The 20681-nt window shown below is 37.2% G+C and overlaps 1 pseudogene; it reads right to left on the bottom strand.

Annotated features, from left to right (window-relative positions):
* Positions 1-10843: 10843 nt before the first annotated feature.
* On the bottom strand, positions 10844-11732 carry LOC124095868 (axin interactor, dorsalization-associated protein-like; annotated as a pseudogene).
* Between the last annotated feature and the right edge of the window lie 8949 nt (positions 11733-20681).

Below are 20681 nucleotides of genomic sequence, written 5' to 3'. Positions count from 1 at the left end.
CGAGTCATAACCCTAACCTTAAAATTAACCATGACCATGATTAATATCCTAACATTCACCCTAGCTCTAAACACCTCCCTCACCTTAAACCGAACCCTATCAGTAACCCTAGCCCTTATTTGAGTCCTAACCCTAACCCTAAAACTAACCCTGACCCGGACTCTGACCATAACACTAATCATAGTACTAACTTAACCCAATACCTAGGCCTTATCTGAGCCATAACCCGACTATTAAACCTAATCCTAACCCTACCCTACCCCTAAACATAACCATAATCCTAGCTCTAGCCCTAGCTCTAACCCTATCCATTGCCATAACCTTAAACCTAACCTTAATGTTAACCCTAGGCCTAAACCTAAACCTATCCCTAATCCTAAACCTATCCATTACCATAAACCAAACTTAAACCATAAACCTCACCCTATCATTACCCTAACACTAACTCTAATGCTAATTTGAGCCCTAACTTTAAACCTTAACCTATCCCAAACCCTAACTCAGATCCTAACCCTTAAATACACCTAGCTCTAAACCTGACCCTAATGCTAAACCTAACCCTTACACTATAGGTAGCCATAAACCTAACACTAAAACTATCTTTAACCAAAACCATAGACCTGATATTGGCCCTAGTCCTAATCCTAGCCCTAAATCTAAAAAATCCCTATCCCTCCACCTAGCTCTAAACTTAGCCTTATTCATAACCCTAACAGTAACCATAAACCTAACCCTAATTCTAACCCTCACCCTATCTCTAAACCTAGTTATAATGCCATCTCTTAGCCTAAACTTAACCCTAACCCAAACGCTAGGCCTAACTGAACACTAAACTAGCCCTAATTCTAGCCCTAATTTAACCCTATCCCTAATCCTAACCTGAACCTTGGACCTAAGACTAACTCTAATTCTCACACTAGCCCTATCCCTAGTTCTAACCCTATCCCTTTCTGTAACCCTAACCCTAGCCCTAATCCTAGGCATAATACTTGCCTAATCTTTATATCTAGTCCTAACCCAAATCTAACCCTATCTCTAAATCTAACATTAAGCCTAAGCCTAAGCCTAACCTTAACACTAGCCCTAACCCTAACACTAATATAAAACTAGTTCTAACCCTAACCTTAGCAGTAAAACAAAAGCGAGAAATAGCCCTAACATAAACCTTAACTTACACCAAAACCTAGCACTACACCTAGACCTAACCCTAGCCCTAATTCGAGTCCTAACCTTAACTTTAATACTAACCCTTACTCTGACTCATCACCTAACACTCACCCTAGCTCTAAACACCAGCCTAACTTTAAACCAAACCCTTTCAGTAACTCTAGCATTATTTAGAGTTCTAATCCTAAACCTAAAACTAAATCTGATCCTGATTATGAACCTAACACTAACACTAGCTCTAAATACCACACTAAGCTTAAAACTAATCTTAACACTAGAGGTTTAACCTCTAACCATAACCCAATAATTAACCCTAATTGTAACTTTAGATTTTACATAAGCTGTTGTTCTAACCCTAGCCCTAAACCTTACACAAAACTCACCTTAATCTGAGCCCTAAACCTAGCTTTAACCATAACCCTTCCCCTAATCCTAGCCCTAAAACTAGCTCTAACCCTATCCCTTACCCTAAGCCAAAACTTAAACCTAATGCTAACACTAATCCTTAAACTAACCCAAACCATAAATGTATTACTAGTACTAACCCTAGCACTCCTTCTAGCTCTAACCAAACCTCAAACCCTAACCCTAACCCTGACCCTTATTCTGACCCTAACACTAATTGTAGGTTTAAACCTGAACCTAACCTTAAACAGAACCCTTACACTAGTCCTACCAGTAACCTCATACCTAAACCTAACCCTTACACTAGCTCTAGACCTAAACTTAATCCTATATCTAGTAATAACTCTAGCCCTAAACCTAAACAAAAACTTAATCCTATCCCTAACAGTAGCCCTTAACCTAATCCAAACACTAACACTACCCCTATACTTAACCTTCTCCTAATTCTGGCTTTCACCCTAACCCTAACACTAAACTGAACACTGTCCCTGACACTAACACTAAACCTAGATCTAAACTTGACAATAAACCAAAATCTACACTTTACACTAGACTTAGCCATAACACTGAACCTAAAACTAGCCATAATTAGAACCCTAGATCTAACATTACCAATAGTAATAACCATAGGCCCAAAGCTAACACAAAACCTAGCCCTAATCCGAGGTCTTAACCTACCCTAAGCATAACCCTCAGTTTAACCCTAGCCTTAACCCTAACCCTAAACCTTACCTTAGTCCTAACCCTAGCTCAAAGCCTAAACATTAGCCTAAACATAACCCTAGCCCTATCCTTAACCATAACCATAACCCTAACCCTCATCCTAACCTTAACCCTAGCTTTAACCCTAGCCATTATCCTAACTCTAAACATAATGATAACCATAGCCCTAACCCTAACTGAAACCCTAACACAAACCATAAACCTAACCCTAGACCTAACCCTAAACCTAACCCTTGCTATAGCCTTAACTCTAACTCAAACCCTAACCCTTGCCCTAAACCCAACAGTAAACCCATCCCTAAAACTATACTTAACCCTAAACCAAACCTTGACCCAAAAGCTAACCTTACGTCTAACCCAATCTACTAAACCTAACCCTAACCCTAATGAAAACCCTAGCCCTAATTCTAAACCTAACCCTGACCATAACCATAATTCTAACCCTAGACCTAACACTAAACCTAAACCTCACCCTAGGAATAACCAAGCTCAAAACCTATCCTTTACCCTAAACCTTACCCTTATCCTACCATAAGCTAGGGTTACTAGCCTTAACCCAAATCCTAACCCTAACTCTAGCCCTAGTCTTAACCATAAACTTAGCCCTAACCCTGGCTCTAATCCTATATATTATCCTTATGATAATCCTAATCCTAATGCTAAACCTAGGCCTATACATAACCCTATTGCTATCCCAAAACCTGTTCATTACCCTAATCCTTACCTGAACCCTAAACCTAACCCTATCCATTACCCTAACCCTAACCCTAATGCTCATTTGAGCCCTATCCCTAAACCTTAACCTAAAACACACCCTAAAACCTGATGATGACCCTAAAAATACACCTAGGTCTAAACCTGACCCTTACCCTAAGCCTAAGAATTTCACTAGACCAAGACAAAAACCTAGCCCTAAATTTACCCTAACTGTAACACTAGAACTGACATTAGTCCTATCCCTAATTCTAGACTTAAGCCTACAACAAACCTAACCATCATCCTAGCCCTAAACCTAGCCTTATTCATAACCTAATATCCTAACCCTAGTCCTAAACTAATTCTAACCCCCACCCTACCTCTAAACCTAGCTATAACAACATCCCTTACCCTAAACATAACCATAACCTTAGTTCTAACAATAGGCCTAAGATGAACATTGACCCTAGCCCTAGTTGTACCCTAATTTAGCCCTATCCCTAAAACTAAACATAACCCTAGCACTAAGACTAAATATAACTATCACACTTGAGCTATCCCTATTTCTAAATGTATTTGTTACCGTAACCCTAACCCTAGCCCTAATCTTTGTACTATGCTTAGTCCTATCCCTAACACTAGATCTAATGCTAACTACAAATCGAACCCTAAGCTTAAGCCTAAGCCTAACACTAACCCCAACCCTATCCCTAAACCTAAGAAGAACCATAAACCTAACCTTAACACTGAACCTAACTCTAAACCTACACCTAAGCCTATCCCTAACACTAACCCTAAACCTAACCATAACCCTAACACTAACACTAACCCTAACCCTAAACTTAACCCAAATTCTAACAATAACACTACCACTAACTCTAACCCTAATACTAAACCTAACACTAAACCTAACAATAAGCCTTACCATAAATGTTAACCTAACCTTAAACCTTACACTAACATGAACACTAACCATAACCCAAACCATAACCATAACACTAACCCTAACACTAAACCTAACCCTAAGCATAACCCTCACCCTAACACTAAAACTAACCCTAAACCTAATAAAAAAACACTAACCATAATCCTAATCTAACCCCAATATTAATCCTAAACTTATCCCTAACAGTAACACTATTGTTAACCCTAATCCTAACCCAAACCCTAACACTAACACTAACACTAAGCCTAAGCCTATCGCTAAAACTAAAACTAAGAAGAACCCTAAACCTAACACTAACCATAAAACTAACCCTATCCATAACTCTAACAAATCGTAAACCTAACACTAACCCTAACCTAACCCTAACCCTGATACTAACCAGAACACTAACCCTAACCCCAAACCTAACAGTAACAGTAACCATAACCCTAACCCTAATCCTACACATAACTCTAACCTAACACTAACCCTAAACCTAAAATTAACACAAACATTTGCCTAACCCTAACACTAACCATAACACAAACCCTAACTTAACACTCATCCTAAAGTTGACCCTAACCCTAACCCTAATCCTAACTAAAACTCTAACCTTAAGAAAACCTAAGTCTAAACCTAAACTTACCACTAACCCTAAACCTAACACTAACACTAACCCTAACCCTAAAACTAATCCTAACCCTAACCACTAACCCTAAACCTAACACTAACACTAACCCTAACCCTAAAACTAATCCTAACCCTAACACTAACACTAATCTGAACACTAAACCAAACCCTAAATGTACCCCTAAGCATAACCCTAACACTAACACTAGCCCTAACCATAATCCTACCCCTAATGTTACCCCTAACAAGAACCCTAAACCCACTGTAATGCTAACCCTAACACTAACCCTAACCCTAACCCAAACCTAACACTAAACCTAACCCTAACAAAACTCTAACCCTAACCCTAAACCTAACAAAAATCTAACACTAACCCTAAAGCTAACCCTAAAACAAACCCTAAACATAAACCAAATCATAACACTTAATCTAACCCTAACACACACCCTACCATTACACTAACACTATTACTAAACCTAACCCTAACACTAACCCATTCCCTAACCCTAACCTTAACCCTAATACTAACCCTAACACAAACCTTAACCATAACCCTAACACTAAAACTAACCCAAACCCTAATCCTAACGCTAACATTAAGCCTAACCCAACCCTAACCCTAACACTAACACTAACCAGAACACTAACCCTAATGCAAAATATAACACTAACCCTAACCGAAACCCTAATTCTGCACGTAACCCTAACCTAACACTAACCCTAACCCTAAACTTAACACAAACTCTAACCCTAACCCTAACACTAAGCCTAATCCTAACACTCATCCTAAAGCTAAACCTAACCCTAACGCTAATCCTAAAAGAAAGTCTAACCCTAACTGTAAACCTAACCCTAACACAAACCCTAAGTCTAACCTAAACCTAACACTAACCCTAATCCTAATCCTAACCCTAACCCTAATATTAATACTAACCCTAACCCTAAACCTAATATTAATACTAACCCTAACCCTAACACTAACCCGAACACTAAACCTAACCCTAAACATAACCCTAAATCTAACACTAACCCTAAGTATAAACCTAACCATAACACTAGCCTTAACCATAATCCTAAACTTAATGCTACTCCTAACACTAACCCTAAACCCATTATAATGCTAAAACTAATACTAACCCTATCCCTAACCCAACCCTAACACTAAACCTAACCCTAAACTAACCATCTTTGTTTGGGAAGGGGTATATATTCCCCAAAGAAAAACTTAAAATAACCCTTTTTACTCTAAACTTTTTTGGAATTTCTCCCAATAAAATTATTACTCCATATACTATGAATCAAATTGATGAGTTTGCTAATGAGTTAAATACTTGGGCAATAATCATGTGCAAATCTAATGTTTCATTTGATAACCACTTACCATCTAATCCTTATTGTCTTTTTGGTCATTGCATCCCGTAATTTTCCAAAAATGACAAGAAAAACACCTATCATGAATGCTCCAAATATATTCACTGATGGGTCAAATAATGGTACAGCAGCAGTAGTTACCCCTGATCAAACTTTTACATTTTTAGTACCCAAACAATCAGCTCAAAAGGTAGAGCTTAATGCAGTTTTACAAGCTTTTGTGATGTTTAAAGATTCTGTATTTAATTTATTTTCTGATAGTCAGTATGTAGTTAATGCTATAGTATTTCTTGAAGATGCTGGTAGGATTTCCCCTTCTTCTACTGTTTTCTCTTTGCTTTCCACTATACAAAGTCTAATCTGGGACAGAAAAGATCCATTCTTTATAGGATATATCAGGGCACATACAGGATTGCCTAGAGCCCTTAGTTTGGGCAATGATTTAGCAGATAAAACTACACATGACATACATATTTTTTCTACACTAGAAGAAGCTATAAATTTTCATAAAAAGTTCCATGTCAATGCTAATACTTTACAAAAGTGTTTTAAAATATCTAAGGAACAAGCTAGACAAATAATAAAACAATGTCAAAATTGTGTGACCTTTTTACCACAAGTTAATCTTGGAGTCAATCCTAGAGGATTGATACCTAACCATATTTGGCAGATGGACGTCACACACTTGCCAGAATTTGGAAAATTAAAATATTTGCATGTTGCAGTTGATACTTCTTCTGGATTTTTGATGGGCTCCCTTCATGCCGGAGAAAAAACTAAAGATGTTATAGCTCATTGCTTACAAAATTTTGCCACTGTGGGTGTTCCAAAACAGTTAAAAACAGATAATGCCCCTGGTTATACTCCTACCTATTTTAAACAATTTTGCTCAACATTTGGCATTACTCATATAACAGGAATCCCATACAATCCACAGGGACAAGGCATAGTTGAAAGAGCTCATCAAACTATTAAAATGTACTTATTAAAGCAAAAAGAAGGAATTGGGGAGGGGTATATATTCCCCAAAGATAAACTTAAAATAACCCTTTTTACTCTAAACTTTTAAAATTTGGATTCATCAGGACTTAGTGCTGCGGAAAGGCATATGTGTCCAAAAAATGTGCATAAGCCCAAGGTACTTTGGAAGGATATTCTAACAGGACAATGGAAAGGTCCTGACCCAGTAATTGTCTGGAGTCGGGGGTCTGTTTGTGTGTTTCCACAGGGAGAACAGCAGCCAATTTGGATTCCAGAGAGATTAACCAAGGTCCTGACCCAGTGATTGTCTGGAGTCGGGGGTCTGTTTATGTGTTTCCACAGGGAGAACAGCAGCCGATTTGGATTCCAGAAAGATTAACTAAAGCGATTTCTACAGACCAAAAAGAAGATGATTTGGCTCAAATCCATAACAACTGATATCCAAAACTCCAGTTTGGCTATTCTTACATCTGCAACAGAACCAGGATGCTTTTTTCAATATCTATTTTATTATTGCCCTTTGCCATATCATGAAGTTCTATTTTGTCTTTTGAGCTCATACAGACCTAGGTTAATGTTTTGCTGATCAGTTCTATTTTTTGACTATAGAGTTTTTAAACATTGCAATGGAGATTTCACCTGTAAAAAATTATAAGGCCTTTACTATAATGTTATGTGTTGTATGTATTATATTATGTGTGCACACTTGTGTTTTGTGTTATATGTTTGAATGTACGTATGTCCATATATCATATATGATGAGCGCTCATGATAAAATGGATCCAAATATTTTTTTTTTCAAAAGAAACTAACTTTATTTTTAGAACCACACACGCCAAACAAAGCAGCCTCTCAGGAAAAACCCTCAGAGCCTCAACTGCCACCACCGGCTTTCCACAAGCCTCTCTCTCCCACACAAGCTTCTCTCCACCTCCCACAATCCTCCTGCTCTTGAGGCCGATTGGCTGGGTCACATGGGCGGAGTCAAAAAAGTCCCCCAATGAGCAGCTCTGTGGTCTGAAAGGGAAGGGAAACAGCCCAATGAGCATCACCGCAGCGAGCCAATCAGCTAGATGTTGCTGGGGCCAAGGAGCCAATCAGCTAGATGTTGCTGGGGCCGCTGTGAGCCAATCATCAGCCAGCAGCTGGAAGTTTGCTGGCAGCTGGAAGTTTGCTGGGGCCCCTTCGGCTGTGGCTCTCAACACCCTAACCCAACCCTAACACTAAACCTAACCCTAAACTAACCCTAACAAAATCTCTAATCCTAATCCTAAACCTAACAAAAACCTAACACTAACCCTAAAACAAATCCTAACCCTAAACCTAAACCTAATGCTTAAACTAACCCTAACTTTAACCCTAACATTACCCTTCCACTAACCAAAAACCTAACCCTAACCCTAACACTATCCCATTTCCGAAACCTAACCTTAACCCTAACACTAACCCTAACACAAAACTTAACCCTAACCCTAAACCTAACATTAACACTAACCCTAACCAATCTATAACCTTATCACTAACCCTAGTCCTAACCCTAAATCTAAACCTAACATTAACCATAAACTTAACCCTAAGAAAAAACTTCAACCTATCCCTAAACTTAAAATATTGCTAACCCTAAGCCTAACTCTAACACTAACACTAACGCTAACCATACATTAATCCTAATCATAAACTTAAAACAAAACCTAATCATAACCCTATCACTAACTCTAAAACTAACCCTAACCCTAACCTAACAATAATCCGAAACCTAACCCTAACCCTAACAAAAAACCTAACACTAAACAATAACCATAACCCAACCCTAAAACTAACCCTATACTAACCCTAATACAAACACAAACAAAACACTAACACTTTACATAACCCTAACCCTAACCCTACACATAAGTCTATTCTAACACTAACCCTAATCCTAACACACACCCTAACCCTAACCCTAACACTAATCCTAAAACTAACCCTAAACCTCACACTAACCCTAACTTAATCCTAATTGTAACACTAACCCTAACTCTAAACCTAAACCTAACACAAATTCTAGGCCTAAGCCCAACCCTAACAATAACAGAAACACTAACACTAACTTTATACCTAACCCTAAACCTAATACTAGACTAACACTAACCATAACCCTAAACCTAACCCTAACTCTAACTTTAAACCTAACACAAATTCTAGGTCTAAGCCTAACCCTAACAATAACACAAACACTAACACTAACTTTAACCCTAACCCTAAACCTAAAACTAAACCTAACCCTAACCAAAACCCTAAACCTAACCCTAACTGTAAACCTAAACCTAACACTAAACCTAACCTAATCCTAACCCTAACTGTAACATTAACTCTAACACTACCTTTACCCTAACACTACCCCTTAACCTAACACTAACCTTAATTCTAAAGCTAACCCTAAAACTAACCCTAAACCTAAATCTAATGTTAATCCTACTTGTAAACCCAACACTATCCCTAACACTAACCCTAACACAAACCCTAACCCTAACACAAAACACAAATCCTAAACTTAACCCTAACACTAAACCTAACACTAACCATAACACTAACTCTAACCAAAACAATAAAAAAACTCTAACCCTAAACTTAACCCTAACCATAACCCTAATGCTAACTGTAACCCTAACCCTAATTCTTTTTTTTTTTCAGGATCATATAGTTTTTATTAACATTCATCAGATAAACAGAATTGACTAACAGACAACTGAAAATAAAAGACTAGATCTCTTGAAGTGCAAGGGCTAAAACAACTATTACTCATTTTAAAACCAAACATGACTAGGGTTTACACTAGTGTAAAATAGACCAAGGATTGACACTGCATTTCTCTCATGCATTGTTTATTTAAAATAGTGAATATTAAAATATGTGGGTTCTACATCTAATTCACAAAAAATCCCCTCACAAATCTTTATGGTCTGTGTATGGAATATCCACCTCATGTACTATGAAAGTTTTATTTATGTCTCATCATAAAGTCAAAAGTAATGTAAACAGTAAAATTATAATAGTCTAATGACTTGCATATTTTCATATGGATGTCAATATATCTAAATAGAAAATAAATGGTGGTCCTGTCCAGTATATTTAAAAAAAATAGAATATCTTTCCAGATTTTGCATACAGATCACTTTAAAGACATGGTATGCAGGTTTTAAGGTCTCACAATCAGTTGTCAGAAAAACAGCAGTTTTTCCTGCAGTACCTCATTAGCATCTGACCCAATTATTTTTAGATGACATGATTTAGAAGACATATAAACCCATCTAAGAATTTGTAATTATTCTGAGACAGATGGTTTCAATGTTAACCCTAAAATAATTATCAGAAAGAATAGCAATGTGATGTAGAAGAACAACTAATCAACATGACTGAAAATATGTGCACTTTCAGAAAAACAATCTGATCATATGGAAAAAAAATCACAGGTACAACCTGGTGAACATTCCCAAATAGGATATTGATCTGGTCAAGGCACACTATTTCTAAGCAGAATTATCAAATCAGGGTGAATTTAGACCACCTTTAAGGAACAGCCTATAAGACAGACCATAACTGGTCCAATTTCCCTTCAAAGCAATCTGGTACTATCCTACCCATTTCAATTCAAAGTTTGAAGTTAATTCAAACCAAAAGACCATAGTGGAGCAAAAGTGAGCAAATGTGTCAACACTAGTACGTTCTTATTGCTGTATTAAGTTTGAAGATGAGCATACCTACCACAGCAGTATTGTTTCAGGAAGCAGGATAGGATCAGTGGTAAATTAGGAAAGACTATTAATTGCTCAATTATTAGAAAATTAAAAACCTGTTTCAAAATCTACAATAAGCCTGTATTTAAAGGAGTCATAATTATTACAACAGTGAGGTGCTGGGCTTTAGTTCTGAGGAACAGCTTTGCAGTGGACTCAGTGGCCTACAGGTATGGCTCACTTCCTGCCTCCTGAAGGTTGAATATGCTACACAGAGCTGTGATGGTTTCTACTGAGTGGTAAAATTCACAGAAATTCCACATTACTCATGTCAGAATCATTCCTTGTGCAAAGTTTGATGTAGATGAAGATAAAGTGGTTTCTTGGTCAATAACTGCAATTTCTTTCTTTTAGAAAGTCAATGGGTTTCTTGTGTAGTTCTATTCCATTGGCCCAGGTTTAATCTCATCCATCTCCATGAAAGCAAAACCACTTCATGCTGGTAAACCTTTATTTAGGCTTTTAGTGTTTGAATTCAAAGAAGATAGCTGCGCCTTTGGTTAATTTTTCAATATGCTTCTGGAGCTCAATGTCCACATTAAAATGAACATATGTATCTTCTTTTCTTGAAGCCACAGGAGTATCTTGCACAGGAGTTAAATCTATGCCGTTCAGATCCTTTATACTAACTGCTCCAACACCAATTTCTTCTTCACCTTCTCCAAATTCCAATGCATTTCCTCACCAGGTGCTAAAATTCTCCTTCATGGGACAGGCTGAACATCAAATGGAAATTCTTTATTGTAGGTGAGAAAATTCTTTAGGATTGGTTCTAGCTTCTTCAGGTCTTCCAGTTTAAATTCTTCCTGGGTCTATGTGGATCCTAAAGCTTGCACTTCGCAATTCCAAGCTTGTTGCAATTTGGCCTATGGTTTTCTTTTGCTCTTCTGTGAATTCAGAATTGTTGTGTTGAGCTTGGGCCTCTTTTTGTAGATGTCTTGCTAATGTCCCATACTCGGCTATCGCCTCTACAAGCTGGCTCCAAGAATCCAGTTGGCGCCTGTCTGAAAACTGGTGCCCCAGCGCTGCAGGAGACTCCGGGTCACCTCCCACATGGCCGCTCCCCACCTGTTCTCTAACCCTAAACCTAACACAAACCCTAAGTCCAAACCAAAACTTAACATTAACACATACACTAACCTTAACCCTAACATTAAACCTATCTCTAACCCTAACCCTAACAGTAATCCTAAACCTAACCCTAACCCTAATATTATCCTAACATTAAACCTAACCCTAAAAATAACCATAACGCTAACCCTAACCATAACCCTAACCCTAAAACTAAACCAAACACTAAACCCTAACCCTAACAGTAACCCTAACACTAACCTTAAACCTAAACCTAATGCTAACCCAATCATTAACCATAACACTAACTCAACCCTAACACTAACCCTAAACCTTATCAAAACCCTAACACTAATTTTAACCATAATCCCAACCCTAATATTAACACTTACTCAAACCCTAAAACAAACACTAACCCTAACCCTAACCATAACCATAATCTTAAGTGTAACCCTAACCCTAACACTAACCCTAACCCAACCCTAACACTAACCATAATCCTAAATGTAACCCTAACTCTAACACTAACCCTAACCCTAACCCTAACCATAGGCCTTACCATAACCCTAAACCTAACACAAACACTAACCCTAACCCTAACACAAAACCTATCTGTAAACTTAAACCTAAACCTAACACTAACCCTAACCATAAACCTAACTCTAATACTAACCCTAAACCTTAACCCAACCCTTAACCTAACTGTAAAACTAACCCTAACAATAACCCTAATCAAAACCCTAACCCTAATCCTAACAAAAACCTTAAGTCTAACCCTAACACTAACCCTACTTTTAACACTAATACTAACACTAAAAGTAACACTAACCCTAACCCTAAACCTAACAATAACCCTAACCCTAACCCTAACACTAACCCTACCCCTACCCCTAACCAAAACACTAACACTAACTGTAACTCTAAACCTTGCTGTAATCCTAACAATAAACCTAACCCTAATTCTAACCCTAAAAATAAACCTTATCCTATCTGTAACCCTTACACTAACCCTAACTCTGGCCATAGCAAAAGCCTACCCCTAAACTTAAAACTAACACAAACCCTAAACCTAATCCTAACACTAAACCTAACCATAACCCTAACCCAAACCCAAACTCTAATTCTAACTCTAAAACTAATCCTAAACCTAACAATAACCCTAAGAAAACCCTAAACCTAACCGTAAACCTAACTGTTACCCTAACACTAACCATAACCCTAACCGTGTTACAAATCCTAACCATTAACCTAAAACTAACCCTAACCCTCTCACCCTAACCATAACCCTAACACTAACATGAACCATAACATTAACCCTAACCATAATACTAACCCTAACCCTAATCCTAACTATTACCTTAAACCTAACACTAACCCTAAACCTAACCTTAACCCTAACACTAAAACTAACACTAATCTTAACCCTATACCTAATCCTAACGGTAATCCTAACCCTAAACCTAATCATAACACTAATCCTAACACAAAATTTAACACTAACTTTAATCCTAACCCTATCCTAATCCTAACTGAAACCTTAACCCTAAAAATGAAACTAATCCTAAACCTAATTCAAACACTAAAACTAACCTTAATATAAACCCTAAACCTAACACTAAACCTAAACATAACAATTACACTAACACTAACCTTAACACTAAACCTAAACCTAATCCTAAACCTAACACTAACTTTAAACCTATCCCTAACCCTAACACTATAATAAACCCTAACCCTAACACAAACACTAACACTAAATGTAACCCTAACCCTATCCCTCACCCAAAACCTAACCCTAACCTTAACACTCACCATAACCCTAACACTAACATGAACAATAATTCTATCCCTAACACTAACACTAAACCTAATCCTAACCGTTAACTTAAACATAACATGAACCTTAAACTTAACCCCAACCCTAAACCTATAAGTAACCCTAACACTAAACCTCACACTAACACTAAACATAAACCCAACCCTAAACCTAACCCTAAAAATGCCTAAATCTTACAGTAAGCAAAACATTACCCTAAGTCTAACCCTAACACTTACACTAACCCTAAAATTAACCCTAACACTAATGCTAACATTAACATTAACCTTAACGTTAACCCTAACCCTAACTATAACAATAAACCTCACCCAAAGCTAATCCTATGACTAATTCTAACTCTAAACAAAACCCCAAACCTAACACTAAACCTAAAACTAACCATAATCCTAACCCTAACACTCACAATAACCCTAACTCTACCCCTAACCCTAATACTAACATTAACTCTAAACATAATCAGAATTCTAACACTAAACCTAACCCTATGTTTAACCCTAAATATAACCCTAATCCTATCTGTAAACCTAACACTAACCCTAAACCTAACCCTTACACAAACCGTAACCCTAACATAACCTGTTCCTAACCGTAACCCTTACCTTAAAACTAATCCTAAAACTAACCCTTACAATAAACCTAACCCTAACCATAAACTTAATACTAACACTAACACAAACACTAAACCTAAACCTAACCATAACCCTCACCCTATCACTAACCCTAAATCTACCCCTAACCCTAACACTAACATTAACTCTAACTCTAAACCTAATCATAATAATAACACTAAACCTAACCCTAATTCTAACCCTAAATATAACCCTAATCTTATCTGCAACCCTAATGGTAAGCCTAACCCTAACCCTTAAACATACCCTAACCCTAACCCTAACACTAACTCTAATTCTATATAACCCTAACCCTAACACAAAACCTAACACTAACCCTAACACTAACACTAAACCTAACCCTAAACCTAACCCTAGCATAACACTAAACCTAAACCTAACTATAACCCTAATGCAAACACTAAAAGTAACCCTAATTTTAACCCTAACCCTAACCATAAACCTAAAACTAACATTATCCCTATCTCTAACCCTAACCCCAACACAAAACATAACACTAACACTAGCCCTAACCTAACCCTAACCCTTTCCCTAACCTTAACCCTATCATAATCCTATTCAAAACCCCAACCTAAACCCTGACACTAATCATAACTGTAACCCTAACCATAAAACTAACCATAACCCTAACACAAAACATAACCCTAACACTTACCCTAACCCTAATCCTAAACCTAACAACAACCCTAATACAAAACAGGACCCTAAATTTTACCTAACCCTAACGCTAACACTTACCTAACCAAACCAAAATCCTTATCCTAATGCTTACCCTAACACTATCCTTAACCGTAACCCTAACACAAACCCTAACTTAACCACACAACTAAGCCTAACCCTCACCCAAACCATAATCCCAACACTAACCCTAACCCTAAATCTAACCCTAACCCTAACCCTAACAGAAAACCTAACCCAAACTATAACCCTAACCATAACAATAAACCTAACACCAACGTTAACCATAAACCTTACCCTAATCTAACCCTAAAAAGAACCCTTAATCTAACCCTTTACCTAACCCTCACTGTAACCCTAACTCTAAACCTAACACTAACCATAAACCTAACATTAACAGGAACACTAAACCCCATTATAACCCTAAACCAAACACTAATGCTAACCCTTACCCTAACCCAAACCCTAACACAAATCATAAGCCTAAACCTAACACCAACCACAAGCCTAAACCTAACAAGAACCCTAAACCTAACCCTAACCTCAACCTAACACTAACTGTAACCCTAACCCTAACACTCAACCTAACCCTAACCCTAACAATACCAATAAATTTAACACTAACCCTAATCCTAACCTAACCTAAGCCTATACCTAAACTTAACCCTAAACCTAACAGTAACTGTAACCCTCTACATAACCCTATCAGTAACCGTAACACAAACCCTAAACCTAAACTTAACCCTAACCCTAAGCCTAATCCTAAAACTAACCTTAACCATAACTTTACACTAACACTAATTATAACCATAACCCTAAACCTAACCATAAAACTTAACCTAAACCTAAGCCTAAACTTAACACTAACTTTAACCATAAACCTAAACTAAACCTAAACCTAATCTTAACAGTAACACAAAACTCAACGCTAAACCACCAAATCTAAACTAACCCTAACACTAACCCTAACCTAAAACTAACTCTAACCTTAACCCTATTACTACTTCTAACCCTAACCTTAAACCCAGCACTAACCCTACCCTAACCCTAACCCGAACAGTAAAACTAACCCTAAACATAACCCTAACCCTATCATGAACTTTAACCCTTATCCTAAACCTAACGCTGACCCTAAACTTAACCCTAACAAAAACCTTAACCCTAACCCTAAAACTAAACCTAACCCTCACCCTATCCCTATCATTAACATTAATATTAACACTAACCCTAACCCTAAACGTAACCTAACCCTAATCCAAAGGCTATCCCTAACCCTTACACTAACAATAAACCTAAACCTAAGCCTCACTCTCAACCTAACCCTAAACCAAACACTAACCATTACCCTAATCCTAACACTAACTTTAAACCTATCTATAAGCCTAACCCAAACACTAATGCTAAACCTAACCCTATCCCTAACACTAACCCTAACCTAACCCAATACCTACACCCAAAACTAACACTAACCCTAACCGTAATCTTAACACGAACCCTAACCCAAACACTAAAACTAATCCCTAACCCTAACCCTAACCCTAAAACTAATCCAGACCCAAACCCTAATGCTAATTCTAAACATAACCCTAATCCTCAACCTAACCCTAACCCAAACCATAACACAAACCCTAAATCTAAACCTAACCCTGACATGAACCCTAACTGTAAACCTTACTTTAACCCTAACACTAACCCTTACTCTATCCATAAACCTAACACTAAACCTAACCCTAAGCTTAACCCTAACACTAACCCTAAACCTCATTCTAAACCTAACCCTAACCTAACACTAACCTTAAAACTAATCATAAACCTAAACCTAACCCTATACAAAACACTAATTTTAACACAAAACTTAACACTAAACATAACACTAACCCTAATCTTAACCATAACACTAACCCTAACCCTAACACTAACATGAACACTAACTCTAACCTTAACCTAACCCTAAACCTAACACTAAACCTAAAGCTAACCCTAACCCTAAACCTAACAATAATAATTATCCTAAACCTAAGACTAATTCTAAACCTAACTCTGGCCCTAACCATAACCGTAACCCTAACAGTAACCTAACCCTAACCTTAATACAAAACCTAAACCAAAGAATAACCGTTATTCTAACTTAACCCCAACCCTTAGCCATACCTAAACCTAACTCTAACCCAAACCCTAACACTAACACTATCACTATCCCTAACCCTAACCCTAACCATAACACTACCCCTATCCACAATTCTAACCCTATCACTACCCCTAAACCTAACCATAACCCTAACAAGAACTCTAACTGTAAAACTAACACTAACCCTAAACAAACACTAAAACTAACCCTAACCCTAACCCTAAAAATATCTCTAATCCTAACCCTAAATCTAATCCTAAACCTAAACCTAACCCTAATCCTAAATTTAACTCTAACCCAAACCCTAATTCTAACCATAATACAAACCTTAACCCTAAACCTAACACTAACCCTAATCCTAACCCTAAACTTAGCCCAAAATCCAACCCTAACTCGAACACTAACTGTGACCCTAATTCTAAACCTAACCTCAACCCTAAGCCTAACCCAAACCCAGACATTAACCCTAACTCTAACCGTAATATTCATCCTAACACAAACCCTACCCCTAACATTAAACCTAACACAAATCCTAACCCAACACCTACCCCTAATTGTAACCTTAAACCTAACACTAACCCTAAACCTAACACTAACCCTAAATCTCACCCTAACCCCAACACTAATCCGAACCCTAACTCTAACAATAACCATAACACTAATCCTAAATCTAACCCTAACATTAAAACTAATCATTACAATAACCCTATCACTAACTCTAACACGAACCCTAACTTTAATTCTAACCCTATCCGTAAAACAAACCCTAAACCTAACATAAACCTATCCCTAACACTAACACTAACTCGAAACCTAACCCTAACCCTAAAACTAAAACTATCCCTAACTGTAACGCTAACCCGAACCCTAACACTAAACCAAACACTAACCCTAACCCTAACTGTAAACCTAATCCAAACACTAACCAAAACCATAACCATAAACTTAACTTAGCCCTAACACTAACCTTACCTAACTCGAACCATAACCCTAACCCTAAAACTAAACCTAACATTAACCCTAACCGTAACCTTCATATGAGCCCCCAAAATAACCATACAATTAAACTTAACCCTATACCAAACCCTAACTCTAAACCTAACAGTAACCCTAAACCTAACATTGAAACTAACAATAAGCCTAACCCTAATAATAACACTAACTCTATCTCTACCCTACACATAACACATTCCCTAACCTAAAACATAACCTTGTCCCTAAACTAACCCTAACTCTAACACTTACCTAACACTAATCCTAAACCTAATCCTAACACTAACCCTAACCCTAAATATAACCCTAACCCTAAACCCAGCCCTAACACTATTGCTAACATAAAAGTTAAACTTATCCCTAACACTAAAGCTAACCCTAATCCTAACCTTAAAACTAACACTAACACTAACTCTAACACCAACCATAACACTAAAACCTACACGTATTTCTTAAACTAACCCTACCCCTAACACTAACCCCAAACCTAACCATACACCTTACACTAACCCTAAACCTAACCCTAAATCTTACCCTAAACCTAAAATAATCTTAAACCTAACCCTAATCCTAATAAAACACTAACCCTAACCCTAATCCTGAAACAAACAATTACTCTAAAACTAACCATATACATAACCCTAACCCTAATCCTAAACTAACATTAATCCTAAAACTTATGCTAACATTAACACTTACTGTAACACTAACCCTAATCCAAACACTGAGACTAACCCTAATTCTAACCCTTAACTTAAACATAAAACAAACCTTAAACTTAACCCCAACCCTAAATGTATAACTAACCCTAAGCCCTAACACTAACACTAACACTAACCCTAACCCTAACCCTAACCCTAAGACTAACACTAACAGTAACCATAATCCAAAAAATTACCCTAAGTCTATCCTTAAAGCTAACACTAACCTTAATATTAACCCTAACCCTAATGCTAACACAAACATTAACAGTCACACTAACCCTAACCCTAAAAATAAACCTCACCCGAAACATAATCCTATTACTAATTCTAACCCTAAACAGAAGCCAAACCTAAAACTAAACCTAAAACTAACCATAATCCTAACCCTAACACTAACACTAACCTTAACTCTACCCTTAACCCAAACACTAACATTAACTCTAACTCTAAACCTAATCAGAATTCTAACACTAAACCTAACCCTAAGTCTAACCATAAATATAACCCTAATCATATCTGTAACCCTAACACTAACCCTAAACCTTACTGTAACACAAGCCCTAACCCTATCCCTAAACCTATTCCTAACCATAACCCTAACCCTAAAACTAATCCTAAACCTAACAATTACCATAAACTTAACCCTAACCATAACCCTAATACTAACACTCACACAAACACTAAACCTAAACGTAACCATAACCCTAACCCAATCACTAACCCTAAATCTACCCCTAACCATAACATTAACATTAACTCTAACTCTAAACTTAATCATAACACTAAACCTAACCCTAATTCTAATCTTAAATATAACCTTAATCATATCCGTATCCCTAACCCTAACCATTAAACATACCCTAACCCTAACCCTAACACTAACTCTAATTCTAACTAATGCTAACCCTAACACTAAACCTAACACTAACCCTAATACTAACCCTAAACCTAACCCTAGCCATAACACTAAACCTAAACCTAACTATAAACCTAACACAAACATTAAAAGTAACCCTAATTTTAACCCTAACCCTAACCCTAAACCTAAACCTAACATTATCCATAATCCTAACCCTAACCCCAACAAAAAACATAACACTAACACTAGCTCTAACCTAATCCTAACCCTATCCCTAACCTTAACCCTAACATAATCCTATTCAAAACCCCAACCTAAACCCTGACACTAATTGTAACTGTAACACTAACCATAAAACTAACTATAACACTAACACAAATATTAACCGTAACACTTACCCTAACCCTAATCCTAAAGCTAACAACAACCCTAACACAAATCATGACCCTACATTTTACCTAAACCTAACACTAACACTTACCTAACCAAACCTAAATCCTAATACTAACACTGACCCTAACATTATCCCTAACCGTATCCCTAACACAAACCCTAAACCTAACCATACCACTAGCGTAACCCTCACCCAAACCATAACCCCAACACTAACACTAACCCTAAATCTAACCCTAACCCTAACAGAAAACCTAACACAAACTCTAACCCTAAACATAACACTAAACCTAACCATATATTTAACCATAAAACTTACCCTAATCCAACCCTAAAAATAACCCTAAACCTAACCTTTAACCTAATGCTCACAGTAACCTAACACTAAACTTAACACTAACCCTATCCCTAACATTAACATGAACACTAAACCCGATTATAACCCTATACCGAACTCTAATGCTAACCCTTACTCTAACCCTAACCCTAACACAAACCATAAGCCTACACAAAACACTAAACATAAGCCTAAACCTAAAACGAACCCTAACCCTAACCCTAACACTAATCCTAAACTTATCCATAATGCAAACACTATAATTAACCATAATCCTAACACTAACACTAACACTAACCATAACCCTAACCTAACCCTAAAACTTTGAAGAACCCTAAACCTTACCCTAACACTAACCCTAACCCTAATATTTAC

Source organism: Marmota monax, unplaced genomic scaffold (assembly GCF_021218885.2).
Source record: "Marmota monax isolate L192 unplaced genomic scaffold, Marmota_monax_Labrador192_F-V1.1 WCK01_AAM20220418_F8-fsc00270, whole genome shotgun sequence".
Taxonomy (NCBI): domain Eukaryota; kingdom Metazoa; phylum Chordata; class Mammalia; order Rodentia; family Sciuridae; genus Marmota; species Marmota monax.
This window is presented reverse-complemented; position numbering and strand designations above follow the sequence as displayed.